The sequence below is a fragment of the Petaurus breviceps genome, unplaced genomic scaffold, assembly GCF_028583685.1.
Source record: "Petaurus breviceps papuanus isolate PSGF00001 unplaced genomic scaffold, PetGlider_PUasm1.0 90760, whole genome shotgun sequence".
NCBI classification, from domain to species: domain Eukaryota; kingdom Metazoa; phylum Chordata; class Mammalia; order Diprotodontia; family Petauridae; genus Petaurus; species Petaurus breviceps.
In genome coordinates, this window is record NW_027187338.1 from 9,587,927 (window position 1) to 9,602,296 (window position 14,370).

At 40.8% G+C, this 14,370-nt stretch overlaps 1 protein-coding gene and 1 pseudogene across 1 annotated transcript in view; both read right to left on the bottom strand.

Annotated features, from left to right (window-relative positions):
- Positions 1 to 14,370, bottom strand: part of BSDC1 (BSD domain containing 1) — a 215,875-nt gene that overhangs the window by 38,526 nt on the left and 162,979 nt on the right. The window lies entirely within an intron of this gene.
- LOC138146311 (large ribosomal subunit protein uL3 pseudogene) lies at positions 3,347 to 4,669 on the bottom strand (annotated as a pseudogene).

Consider the following 14,370-nt stretch of genomic DNA (forward strand, 5'->3'; position numbering starts at 1 on the left):
GCTAGTAGTTTTCCTTATATTGAACCAGTCCTGCATTCCTGGTATAAATCCCACTAGGTCACAATATATAATCTTTGTGATATATTGCTGTAGTCTCCTAGTTAGTATTTTATTTAGCATTTTTGCATCCATATTCATTAGTGAAATTGGCCTATAATTTTCTCTGTTTTTGCTCTTCCTGGTTTAGGTATCAGCACAATATTTATTTCATAAAAGGAGTCTGACAGGACTCCTTCTTTACCTATTATTACAAATAATTTATTTAATATTGGAATTAGTTGATCTTTAAATGTTTGCTAGAATTTACTTGCAATTCCATCTAGTCCTGATGCTTTTTTCTTAGGAAGCTCATTTATGGCCTATTCCATTTTTTCTCATCTGTTACTCTGTGCAGTTCGTATTTTTGTAAGTATTCTTCCATTTCACTTAAATTGTTAAATTTATTGGCATATAATTGGGCAAAACAACTCCTAATAATTACCTTAATTTCATTTGCATTAGTGATGTATTCACACTTTTAATTTTTGATACTAGTGATTTGATTTTCTTATCTCTCTTTTAAAAATCATATTAACCAATAGGTTTATTTATGCTACTTAAAAAATAATAATAAAACCAGCTCTTAGTTTTATTTATTAATTCAATAGTGTTCTTACATTCAATTTTATTAATCTCACATTCAATTTTCCGGATTTCCAATTTGGTGTTTAATTGGGGATTTTTTTTTCTTTTTGGAGGGCAATTGGGGTTAAGTAACTTGCTCAAGGTCATACAGCTAGTTTTTATGTGTGTATGTGTTAAGTGTCAGAGGCCGATCCGAACTCAGGTCCTCTTGGCTCCAGGGCCAGCGCTCTACTCACTGCATGCCACTTAGCCACCCCAATTGGGGATTTTTAATTTGCTCTTTTTCTAGGTTTTTTAAATTGTACATTCAATTAATTGATCTGCTCTTTATTTTATGGAAGTAAGCATTTAGAGATATACATTTTCCTCTGATTATTGCTTTTGCTATATCCCACAAATTTTGGTATGTTGTCTCATTATTATTCTCTTTAATATAATTAATTATGGTTTTTATGATTTTTTCTTTGAATCGTTCATTCTGTGAGAATAGTTTATTTAGTCTCTAGTTAATTTTTTTTTAAGCAATTGGGGTTAAGTAACTTGCTTAAGGTTACACGGCCAGTTATTTCTGGTTGTGGTGCTAAGTATCTGAGCCCGGATTCAATCCCCAGGTCATCCCTGCACTGGGGCTGGTGCTCTTACTCGCTGAGCCACCTGGCCTCCCCTAAGCAATTGGGGTTAAGTAACTTGCTCAAGGTTACATGACCAGTTATTTCTGGGTGTGGTGCTAAGTATCTGAGCCCAGATTCAATCCCCAGGTCATCCCGACACTGGGGCCGGTGCTCTTACTCACTGAGCCACCTGGCCATCCCTAAGCAATTGGGGTTCCTAAGCAATTGGGGTTAAGTAACTTGCTCAAGGTTACACGGCCAGGTGTTTCTGGGTGGATCCTAAGTGTTTGAGCCCGGATTCGATCCCCAGGTGTGATAGTAATGGCAATTAAAGATTCCCCTGTATTGGCTTGGTTTTCAAATTGATTGTGTTAAAACCCAGAGCTTGTTAATCCCACCTGTGGGATGGACTTGTTGATGTGAAAAGAAAGTCCTGAACTGGGAGGAGCTGGTGATGTAGATTTGGAGAGACAAGAGAGAGGCAGAAGAACTTTTTTGGAAGCAGCATCTCGTGGAGAGAGAGAGACTAAGAGAATTGCTGGTGGCCACTTTGAATCGCCCTGGACTTTTGAGACCTGCCCCCGGAGCTGCCAAGGACTGAGGAGACATGGCTGTTTTGCTGGTACTTTGTCTGTCTGTTTTGATGTTGTTTTGCCAGATTTGTCCACTGGTGAAAGACAGTCCTGTTGTTGAAGAAGTCCTGGAACCTGGCTGTTGGCTAAGAGCTCCTGAGACTGTCCTGCAGACAGAGAGGGAATACTGTCCACTGGTGAAGGACAGTGCTGTTGTTGCAGGGGTCTGGAGACTGTCCTGCAGACAGAGTGAATACTGTCCACTGGTGAAGGACAGTGCTGTTGTTGCAGGGGTCTGGGAACCTTTCTGTTGGTTCAGAAGCCCTGAAGAAGGATTTTCTGGTTGTATGTTTACAGAAATACTGGGAGAGGGTTTTGCTAATGTTTTCAGGGGTTCTAGGACTGTAGTACAGACAGAGGATGAATTGATGAAGGGACTGGCAATGTATCTTGTGGCCTTGCTGAGCCTTGTCTCCCTAGGAACTAAGATTGCTGAGACCTTGCCTCGTGTCAAGATGAAGAAAAGACCTCCATTTGGGTATTAGGTGCTGTGCTTAAACTTGATGTAACTCTGGGGTAGATTCAATTGAGATCCAGGAGTGGGGAACTTTTGACCTTTTGGTGCTCTGTGATTGATAAATGAAGGTACTTTACTTATGTTTGGAAACTAATCTCCATTTGATAAGAGGGGCTTTGTGGTGGACTAAATGAAGGTATAGCCTAGGGGTGGAGAAGTATTTAGACCAGGAACTTTGTAATTGATTGAATGATTGGAAGGTCCTGGGGTGGGGTAGTCCTTGGAGATTATTTAATCACATTTAGTAAATGCTGTATTTGGAATGATGTCATGTTTTGATCTTCTCTGTTCTTGGTTGGTCACTGAATAAAATGGAGAGCACCTATGCTGGTATTCTGAACCTTGGGAAGTTGCCTTTCCTTGGCATTACATTACACCAGGTCATCCCGACACCGGGGCCGGTGCTCTTACTCGCTGTGCTACCTGGCTGCCCCTCTAGTTAATTTTTAATCATTGTTTCCATGGTCTTTGTTAAAAGTAATTTTTATTACATTATGATCTTAAAAGCATGCATTTATTATCTTTTTCTGCATTTGACTATAATGTTTTTATGTCCTAATATATGATCAATTTTTGTAAAGGTGCTATGTACCACCGAGAAAAAGGTATATTCCTTTCTATTCCCATTCAGTTTTCTCCAGATGTAGATCATTTCTAGCTTATCTAAAATTCTATTCATCTCCTTGACTTTTCTTATTTACTTTTTGATTAGCTTCATCAGGCTCTGAGAGGAAGGTTGAAGTCACCTACCATTATAGTTTTGCCATCTGTTTCCTCCTTAATCAATTTACTTTTTCCTTTGTAAATTTGGACACTATAGCATTTGGTGCATATATGTTTAATACTGATACCGGTATTATTTCATTAATCTCTATACCTTTTAACATAATGTAGTCTTACTGTTTATCCCCTAATTAAATCTATTTTAGCTTTAACTTTGGTTGAGATCATGATTGCTACTCTTTTTTTTTTTGAATTTTGAAAATTTTATTGTGAATCCACCAGCTCCACATTGATCTGCAAAAACTAGGCAGCTTCTTCTTTCGCGACACGGTCTTTTTTGAGTGGTCCCATGAAAGCTTTCTTCTCCTCCACGGTCTGGAACCGACCGTGACCAAATTTGGAGGTGGTGTCAATGAACTTCAGGTCGATCTTCTCCAGGGCACGACGTTTGGTCTGTACCAGCAGAGACTTCCGCAGGGTGAGGACACGCTTCTTGGTCCCAACGACACAGCCTTTCAGCATGACAAAGTCACTGGTCACTTCACCATAGTGGACGAAGCCTCCCAGAGGGTTAATGCTCTTGTCAGACAGATCGTAATCGGTGGACGCGTTGTTTTTGATCAGCTTGCCATCCTTGATCTGGTAGCCCTGGCCGATCTTGTAGTTCTTCTTGTTGATCTCGGTGCGATAGTGGTAGCCCTTCTGACCAGCTCGAGCCACAGAGAAGGCCACGCGGGGAGGATGCCAAGCTCCAATGCACGCCACCTTACGCAGGCCTTGTTGGGTTTTTCGGGGCAGTTTCTTTGTGTGCCAGCGGCTGGTGACACCTTTGTAGCCCTTCCCCTTGGTCACTCCAATGACGTCAATCATCTCGTCCTGCCCAAACACGGTGGACATGGGCACCTGCTGTTCCAGCTTCTCCCGGGCCCAGTCCAGCTTCTCAGCCACACTGCTGCCATTCACCTGGATCTCCATCAGGTGGGACTTCTTCTGCCTCAGAGGCAGCAGGCGCATCTGGGTGTGGGCAATGACGCGGATCACCTGGCAGTACTTCTTCATGCTGCTGAAATCTTTCTCCAGCTGCTTTTTGCCATCATCGTCCTGCCACTTCTTGCAGTACTTGGTGAAGGCCTTCTTCTTGGACTTATGCCAGTTCTTATAGAACCGCCTCTTACACTCATCGCTGATGTGCTGAGCAAAGATGGTTTTGAAGCTACGCAGGCCCTGGGGGGGTCTGCACGTAGCCCACGATGCCTACAATGACCATGGGGGGCGTCTCCACGATGGTGACAGCCTCCACCACTTCCTTCTTGTTGACCTTCGAGCCAGGCCTGTCCACCTCCCGCAAGATGTGGGTCATGCCGGCCTTATAGCCCAGGAAGGCTGTCAGGTGGATGGGCTTGGTGGGGTCATCTTTGGGGAAGCTCTTCACCTTTCCCTGGTGCCTGCTGCTTCTCTTTCGAGGCAGGAAGCCCAGAGACCCGTGCCTGGGAGCCGAGAACTTCCTGTGGGACATGCTGCCACCGCTGCACCTGTGCCTGCCACTGAGGCGGGTTGGAAGAGCCATGATTGCTACTCTTGCTTTTTTTCCCCACCAGCTGAAGCATAATATATTCTTCTCCAGCCTTCTCCTTTCTCCTCTTCCTCTTCCTCCTTCCTCCCCTTCTCTTCCCCCTAAACCATACTTTTATGTGGGGTTATTATCCATTTTCCAAATTCCTTATCTATTTCTTCCCTTTTCTTCTTCTTTTTCAGTTAGTTCAAATGTTCTTTCTATAGTAAGAGGCTTGAACACATTACTTTACTATGTATTCAGCAATCACCTTTTCCCCTTATTACTCTGTCACAAATTCTTCTGCTGCTGATCATGCTGGTTAAGATACAAGTTAAGATGCCCTCTAACTCTCTAGCTGAGGTTTCTTCTCTCTTTCTTCCTTAAAACTTCTCTTACATTCTTTCATGAAAGATTTGATTCTTTCTGATAACCTGAAGGGTGGACAGGTTCTGGCCAGCCCCTTCACCTTCTGCTCTGTGATGGAAAGCCACTTGTGCCGTTTTTTGCAAGTACTGTCACATGGTTCTGGCAGGACAAGCATCAAAGCACACCTTCAGAAGGTCATTACCAAATTTACCTCACTATACTTCTTTGCTGAAAACCAGATGCTCAACATTTTGCTGTCCTTGTTGACATCTTTCTTGGCTAACTTTTGTAGCAACCTGCCTGTTCAATAAACGCCCAGTCTGTTGCTGTGTGCTCTTGAGATCTCCCCTTCCTTAACTGTGGTTATACTATCTCTCTCAGCCACCTTTGATTGGCCGCTAACACATTCCTTCCTAGCCCTCACACAATCATCACACTTTTTTTTGCTAGTTTTAAAGTAGGAAGTCAATTGCCAGCAAGCCTCTATATAACTGTATTTAATTACCCACCTCTTTTCTCCAATGAAACTCTGATTCCTCCTTATATTTTGTCTTCTAAAATTGTGTTTGCTCATTTATCTCTATTTATGTCTGCTTATTAACACTGGGTCTCCCCGTCTCATCCAGGTCAGAAGGATAGGGGCTACAGGGGTTCTAATCCCTCTCTAATGGGTATGGAGTTTTGACTTTCTATTTTTCTGATCCTGAGTCACTTCATCCTTCCTTGAGCAGCCTAGTGGCATCCCAATCCAGGGGACTCACTATGCCACATAGCGTTGGCCATCCCATCAATTTAGGATTCTATATCTCAGAATGCCCAAGCTCAAGAGATCCAGCCTCAGCTTCTCCTAGATAGTTGAAATTACAGATATTTGTCACTATATTTGACCCTCCTTATGTTTCTCTGGCAACCTCATCCTCACTTAGTTATAAGTCAGATCGAGGGGATGGGATGAGGAGATAAAGGCAGGGCAGCCTTTGGGAGACAGAGCTTAGGCCCAGGCTTCTGTTTCTTCTGTGTTCATACTTACTTTTGGCTTTCTTTGTGTTAAAATTAGCTGGAAGTAGGTGATACATAGCTTTGCAGAGAGAAGCTCTGGGTATCTCATCCTCCAAAGCTGAACTCAGTTCTGCACCCTTAAGAGTGTTTCATGATGGGCCTCATAATGTAGCAGTGTCTTTCTCTGAATCTGACACAGGTTCTTTGCCTACAATGAATTCCGAAACATGAAAAATTAGTCTTAGTTTATCTCTTGGTCAAATGAAAGGCTTGTACTAGCTAGTTTTTAAGGATCCCTTTTTGGTGCTAACACCATATGTAGCTTCCTCCAGGAAGGTAGGAAGAGGGAGAATAGTCGCATTCGCAAAGAGTTGCAAGTCTTTGCTTTTCCACTAATTGACTGTTGTGACTTTGGACAAATTTCTTTCCCTCTCTGAGCGTCATCTGTGAATTTAAAATGGGGAATTGGACTTAGAATGATCTCTTAGTTTCCTTCTAGTTTCAAAAGTCTACAATTCTAGAACTTGTATACTCAATCCTTCCCCCTCTTCCCAATTTGCCTATTTCCTAGAAATTAAGTCTCTACTAAATTTATTCTCTGATTAAAATGCTGTAACTGAATAACTCTCAATTGATACTGCTTGTCCTTAATTTCCAACTTGTCTTTAGCACTATAATGCTCTTGCCAGCAGGTGGCGATAAAAGCCCAGGTAAAACACCTGTGCCTCCACATAACGTCTAGGTTCATGGGAAAGGATTTTCCTAAGATTATTTTGCCAGAATACAATGGGGTGTGTGCTTGGGGAAGACCTGACCACTTTGTACTTTTCCAGGTAACGTAGCTAAGTGTTAGAGCTGGTATTGGAAGTCATGACACCTGGATCCTAGTCCAGCATTCTTTCCACTACATCCCTCTACACAGTTTTCGATAATCACAAATATTCCTCCTCAGTTGTACAAAGACAGGCACACTATTGCATTGCTAGTGAGCTATGAATTAATACAACCATTCTGGAAAGCAACCTGGAGAAACTAGAAAATATTTGGGAGTGTTTGTTACCAATGTTTACCCAAAAACTATATGAATCCAACTATGAAACATTCTTTGCAGAAATAAAGACAGTTATAAATAATTCTATAAACGTTTGTTACTTATAGGTAGGTTGAGCCGATATAATAAAAATGACAATACTACCTAAATTAATTTCCTGATTTTGTGCTGCACCAAACTACCAGAGAAATATTTTATAGAGCTTTAAAAAATAATGAAATTCGCATGAAGGAACAAAGGGTAAAGAATCTCAGGGGTAATAATGAAAATAATGGGAAGCTGGAAGGAGGTGTCTATCGGTACCAGATTTCAAACTATAAGATAAAACAGTAATCATAAAAATGATTTGGTAGTATTTAAAAAAAAAGAGGTTGATCAGTGGAACAGATTAGGTCTGCAACATATAAAAGCAAACAAATACCGTAGCATAGTGTCCGATAAATCTAAATATCCCAATTACCGGGGAAATGATTCCCTATTAGACAAAAACTGCTGGGAAAACTGGACAGCAGTTGGGCAGAAATTAGATTTAGATTAGTAACTCACACCATATACCAAGATAAATTTCAAATGGATATATGACCTAGCTATAAAAGTTTCCATTATAGATAAATTAGAAGAGAAAAGAAGAAATTGCCTTTTGAATTTATGAAGAGGGGAAGAATTCATGACTAAAGAAGAAATAGAATCAAAATAACAAAATGGGCAATTTTGATTATATGAGGTTTTTAAAGTTTTTACACAAACCTAATAATGAAAGTTAAAAAGGAAATAGGTAACTGGGGGAAATTCTTTCCAGCAAGTTTCTCTAATTAAGGTCTTATATCCAAGATATATAAGGAACTGATTCCAATTTGTAAGACTAAGAGCCATTATAGGTATTTTAAAAAGAAAACTATTCAAGCTAACAAACATATGGGAAAATACTCTAACAAATAATTAGAAAAGTGCAAATTAAAGCAACTTTGAGGTTCTACCGCATACCCATCAAACTCACAAAGATGACGAAAGAGGAAAATAACAAATATTGACAGGGTTATGGGAAAACAAGTACACTAGTACACTTTTGGTGGAGCTGTGAATTGTTCTAGGCATTCTGGAAAGCAATTTGAAATTATGTCCAAAATTTACTAGACTGTGCCCTTTACTAACTTTGACTTAGTTCTAACACTATTAGACCTGTGCTTCAAAGTGATCAAAGAAAGTAAGAGGACCTACATGCACAAAAATATTTGTAGCAGCTTTTTTCAGGGTAGCCCAAATTGGAAACTAAAGGGATTAAAAAAATTGTGATATATGAAAATAATGGAATATTGCCGTGCTATAAGATGATGAACTAGACAGTTTCAGAGGAAACTGGGAAGACCTCAAAATGATACAGAGAGAAGAAAGTAGAACTATAAGAACAATCTATACAACAATAACATTATAGAGAAAAATATCTTTGAAAATTTTGCATATAAATTCAGTTTCTTGTATGGGTATGTCAAGTCTTAGACTTTTAGACATCCCCTAGAAGGTAGGTTGATCAGGGAGTTCTTTAATCAACTCCAAGAGCATTTATCTCCCCCCTATATAATAGAACCTGCTCCTGGTACCTTTTTTTTTTTTTGCTTTTTGGAGGGCAGTTGGGGTTAAGTGACTTGCCCAAGGTCACACAGCTAGTTTTTGTGTTGTGTCTGAGGCCGGATCAGAACTTAGGTCCTCCTGACTCCAGGGCCAGTGTTCTATTCACTGTGCCACCTAGCTGCCCAGGAATTAAGGATTCCCCCCGCCCCCCTTTTTGGAGGGCAATTGAGATTACGTAACTTGTCCAAGGTTATACAGCTAGGTTTTTTTTGTGTGTGTGTGTGTTAAATGTCTGAGGCCAGATCCAAACTCAGGTCCTCCTGACTCCCAGGCTGGCGCTTTACTCACTGCGCCACCTAGCCACCCCTTCTGGTACCTTCTTACAAAGATTATCTATGCTACTCAATGACTAGAGTTCTGTCAGTTGTTTCCATTCTCCAGAACAACTAGAGAGAAAGTCAGATTAATCCAAGACCCACAGTTGGGGACTAACATGAGTAATTTAGAGGGGTGGAGAAATTATGGGGGTAGATGATGAGTTCATTTTAGACAAGGTGAGTTTGAGATGTCTGTGGGCCATCTAGGTGGTGATATCCAGTAGACAAAGGGAGATTCAGCCCTGGAACTCAGGAGAGAGGTTAGGTTTCAATATATAGATTTGAGTCCTCTATATAAAGTTGTAAAAACATGATGACAAACGAGATTCTCCATGGAAGAGAGTGTAAAAAGAAAAAAGTCCCAGTATTAACACCTATTCATCCAGCAAAGGAGACTGAGAAGGATGGTGTCTTATTACAAGAACCAATGGAGGAAATGGCATCCAGGGAAAAAAGCGATCAGAAGAGTCCTAACTAGGATGGTCTAGGGGAATAAGGTGCAATAAAAGGCAGCCAGATTTCACAATTTCAGGATCACTATTGACTTTGGAGAAAATAACGTCATTAGAGTTGTAGGAATGGGAACCAAATTATAAGAACCTGAAGTGGTAGAGGGAGTATAAATGACTCATTCTCAGTATCTTATAGTCTAGAGGAGAAGAAATATTAGATGATAGAGAGAATGATAAGGAAAATGACCAGGGTGCTCAGAAGCACAGAGCCTGGCATAGAGCAATAATAGCAATAGCAGTCAGGAAAGTCAGGAGATGAAGGACACCTCTAGTTCCAGCAACTCAAAACCATGTCACTCCTCTATCCTTCTCCCCTGGAATTACAACTAAAGTCTAAGGATGCATTGGTAGGAGCAGTGGCAATAGTGCTGATGCCCTCTTCAGTGTAGGTGGTCCCAGAAATGGAAACATCTTTGTTTCAGGCTTTCATTGTTGAACATTCCCCTTCCCTCCTGGGCTGACTTCCTTGCAGAGTATTGGGCTTTTGGCCTAATTTTTTTCCCTGAAATCTGTATTTCCCAAATCTGAGAGACACTATGCCTAGCTTCCTTCTTCTTCCCTATCATGATGTCTATAATAGAATAATCACTTTTACCCAAGGTTCTCATAATTTCCACTTCAGTAGCCATTTCCTACTTCTTTTTTTTTTTAAGCAATTGGGGTTAAGTAACTTGCTCAAGGTTACAGGCCAGTTATTTCTGGGTGTGGTGCTAAGTGTCTGAGCCCGGATTCGATTCCCCAGGTCATCCTGACACTGGGGCCAGTGCTCTTACTCGCTGTGCTACCTGGCTGCCCCTCATTTCCTACTTCTTGAGAAACAGGTACAGATGGGCAGTTTATTTTTGTTGTTTTCCTTTACTTTTTGAAAGGTGAAATCATCATTAAGGCAAATCATGAATTTCTCAGTGCTTTGCTTTTGACAAAGAAAAAGCTCCAGCAGATGTTCCTATGGCCTATAAGATAAAGTTAAAGCTCCTTAGCCTAGCTTTCCAGGTCCTCCATTACTCATTGGGACAGTAATCACCAGGAGGGTCTAAAATCTTTCTAGAAACTGCCATAGTTCTAGGCAGTTCAGAGGTCAAGTCTAAGGAAGTCAGGTAAGGGAGATAATATAGGTCTAGGAGCTAGGCAGAGTCTAGTGTCTAAAAGGTGTGAGTCTTCAAGAACAGACCAATTAACTGGCTATGGAACTATGATTCTTGAACAGAGGCTGTCAGTTTTCCCTGAAATGGTAAATGTTCTCACAGAAATATTATTGAAGTTATTTCTAGTCTAGAGTAAGAAATTTGAAGGGAGATGGGCTCCTCCAACATCTCTCTCAAAAAACAACAAAGAGGGGGCATGGAGTCAAGATGGCAGAGTAGAAACAAAAAACAACAAAGAGAAGGAAAAGAGCCCCCAAAATCCATACATGAAAACTGAAAACAAATGGTACCATGAATAGAAAATGAGCAAGAAGAAAAGTACTGATAAAAACAATACTACAGGGCAATGAACCAGGAAAAGTTTCAGAAAGAACTCAAATGGAAAGAGGAATAGTGCAAGACAATCTGAGGGATCCCCTCAACTGGATAATTAATTATCTGGATAAATTTGAAGAATTAAGAAGGATTAATATTGGCAAGAAAACCACAGGACCAAATAATAATAGTAATAGGATCTAGCACTTACATATTGATTTAGGGAATGCAAAATGCTTTGCAAATATTGTCTCATTTTATCCTAATAACAATTCTTGGAGGTAGATACAATTATTATCCTCATTTTACAGATGAGAAAACTGAGACAAACAAAGTTAAGTGACTTGTCCAGCTAGTAAGTGTATGAGGCTAGATATGAATCCAGATCTTCCTGATTCCAGGTCTAATAGCACTTTTATCTTTCCAGGGATGTACACATAGATGATGAGGTTGATACACACACATTGTCAGAGCTAGTTCACTGTTTGGAGGCTCCAAAAGAATGTATAGGAGATGGAGAGGCTTATATGAACTAATGCTGAGTGAGAAGAGCAGAACCAGGAAAAATTTGTACACAATTACAGACACAACATATGTATGACGACCAACTTTGATAGACTGGACTCTTCTCAGCAATGCAGGGCTACAAGTCAACTCCAAAAGACTCATGATGGAGAGAGATGTCTGCATTCAGAGAAAGAGCTAGAAAGAACAGAGTTTGAATGCAGATTGAAGCAAATTACCTACTCTCTTTCTTTTTCTTATTTGGTCTTGTTTCTTCTTTCCCATTGTTCATTCCATTATAACCTGACTAATGTCTACTGTGAAAGTATTTGCAGATCCTATACTTGATTGTATGCCACCATGAAGGGGGGAGGGGAGGGAGAGGGAGAAAATTTGAAACTCAAGGAATTGTGGAACTGAATCTTGTAAACTAAAAGTACGCAAACAAATTAATAAAGACCAAAAAAATTAAAAAAAATAAAAAGAATGTATAGGAGAGAAGAGGTATTAGGCTCCCTACCAAACTGAAGATCTCCAGAGGAATTGCGCCAATCTCATTGTCGTATGCTTGTGACACCTGGGCAGTCTACCAGCATCATACCAGAAAATTGGACCTCTTCATGTGAATTGTTTTAGGAAGATTCTGAAGATCATCTGGAAGATAAGGTACTAGACACTGAGGTCCTTTCTCTAGCTGAACTGCCAAGGATTCAAACTCTACTTCAGAGAGTACAACTTAGATGAGCTAGCCACATTGGTCAAATGCCAAAAGTCTGCTTGCCTAAAGGACTATTTTACAGAGAAATCATACAAGGAAGGTGCTCACATGGTGGTCAGAAGAAGCATTACAAGGACACTCTCAAGGTCTCTCTGAAGCACTTTGGAATCAATTGTGAGACATGGGAAATGCTGGCACAGGATTATCCAGCATAGCATGCCCACATCAAAGAAGTCACTGCATTCTATGTGCAAAACAGAATTGCAGTAGCTCAAAAGAAATGTGAGATGTGCAAATTTAGAGACGTCTTCATCCCAAATGTTCATACAGATGATTTGTGCCTGACCTGTGCAGACTCATACAAGCTCATACTGGTCTGATCAGCCACACTTGGACACATGGTACCTTGACCCCAACAAGATCACACCTGGGGCCAGGAGTAGGTTGTGGAGGGTGGTCCCTACTTGCCTCCTGCTCTTCTCACCTCCCTCCTGTTTCCTCATTTCCCTCCTGCTTTCCTCACCCCACAATACTACTAAAAGGCAATGGAGGGACATCTCACCAGCCAGATTGGCTAAGATGACAAAACAGGAAAATGATAAATGCTGGAGAGAATGTGGAAAAATTGGAACACTAATGCATTGTTGGTGGAGTTTTGAACTGGTATCCAACTATTCCGGAGAGCAATCTGGAACTATGCCCAAAGGGTTAAAAATGAGTGCATACCCTTTGACCCAGCAATATCACTTCTAGGGTTGTATCCCAAAGAGATCAGAGAAGTGGGAGGAGGATTCGTATGTACAAAAATATTTATAGCAGCTCTTTTTGTGGTGGCAAAGAATTGGAAATCAAGGGGACACCCATCAGTTGGGGAATGGCTGAACAAGTTGTGGTATATGAATGTAATGGAATACTATTGTGCTATAAGAAATGAGGAGCAGATAGACTTCATAATAACCTGGAGAGACTTACATAAACTGATGCTGAGTGAGGAGAGCAGAACCTCCAGGAGAAATCTGTACACAATTACATACACAACATATGTGTGATGACTAACTATGATAAACTGGGCTTCTCTCAGCAACATAAGGTTATAAGACAACTCCAAAAGACTCATGATGGAAAGATATCCACATCTAAAGAAAGAGCTGTAGAGTCTGAATGCAGATTGAAAATGTTGTGCAGAGAATAAGAGCGAGCTGAGACCTAGGTTCAAGGTAAATTTAGGTGTGGATTTATTGATTAAGCTTTGACTGCCTGGAGTATAAACTCAAATTAGGCAGCCCCAAAGTGGGGTACAAACAGTGCATATAAAGGCAAAAACCACAATTGGGGAGGGGAACTAGCATAAGAAATGACATACAGAAGCCAAGAATTGCCATTGATTAGATCTATAGCTCAGGGCTAATTTGGGAAGATGGCACAAGGATACAAGGGTGCCTTTTCCTGAAAAGGGATCCCTCCCAGAACAGGGTGGAGGGGACAGGGTGAAGAGTCATTGGGTAATGGGGACAGGCTAGGGGTCATGTTCTGGTAAAGGGTGTGGGGACCCTGAGACTATGCCTGAAACTGTTTCAAGCTATTAGGGCGTATAGGATAGAGACAAAGACAAATATATAAAGGGGCTTAATGGTGGGCTTCAAATCAGGAGATGGGTAATTTGGGTTTGGGCACAACAAAGCAAACTACTTGTTCCCTTTCTTTTTCTTGTTTTGTTTTGTTTCCTCTTTCCCACTGATCATTCCATCTGTTAACAATCCTTCTTTACAAACTGACTAATGTTTAATGTGAGGTATTTGTAGATCCTATATTTGATTGCATGCTGCCATGGTGGGGGTGCGGGGAGAGGAAGGGAGAGAAAATTTGAAACTCAAGGGACTGTGAAACTGAATGTTGTAAACTAAAAGTAAATAAGTTAATTTTTAAAAAGGCAATGGAGGGGAGGGGAAAGGGAATTTACTCATTCTTCCCCACTACTGACTATGGTATTTTGCAATGGAATTACTCACCCAGATGGAGTCATTGAAATCTAACTAACACAAAAATTCAGTGGCCAGGGAAAAGTGGTGAAAAGGGAAGATGTTAGGGTTCTTTAGTACCGGAAGGATAGTTGCACTGGCCACATGTATGTTTCTCCTTACATATGTGCTCC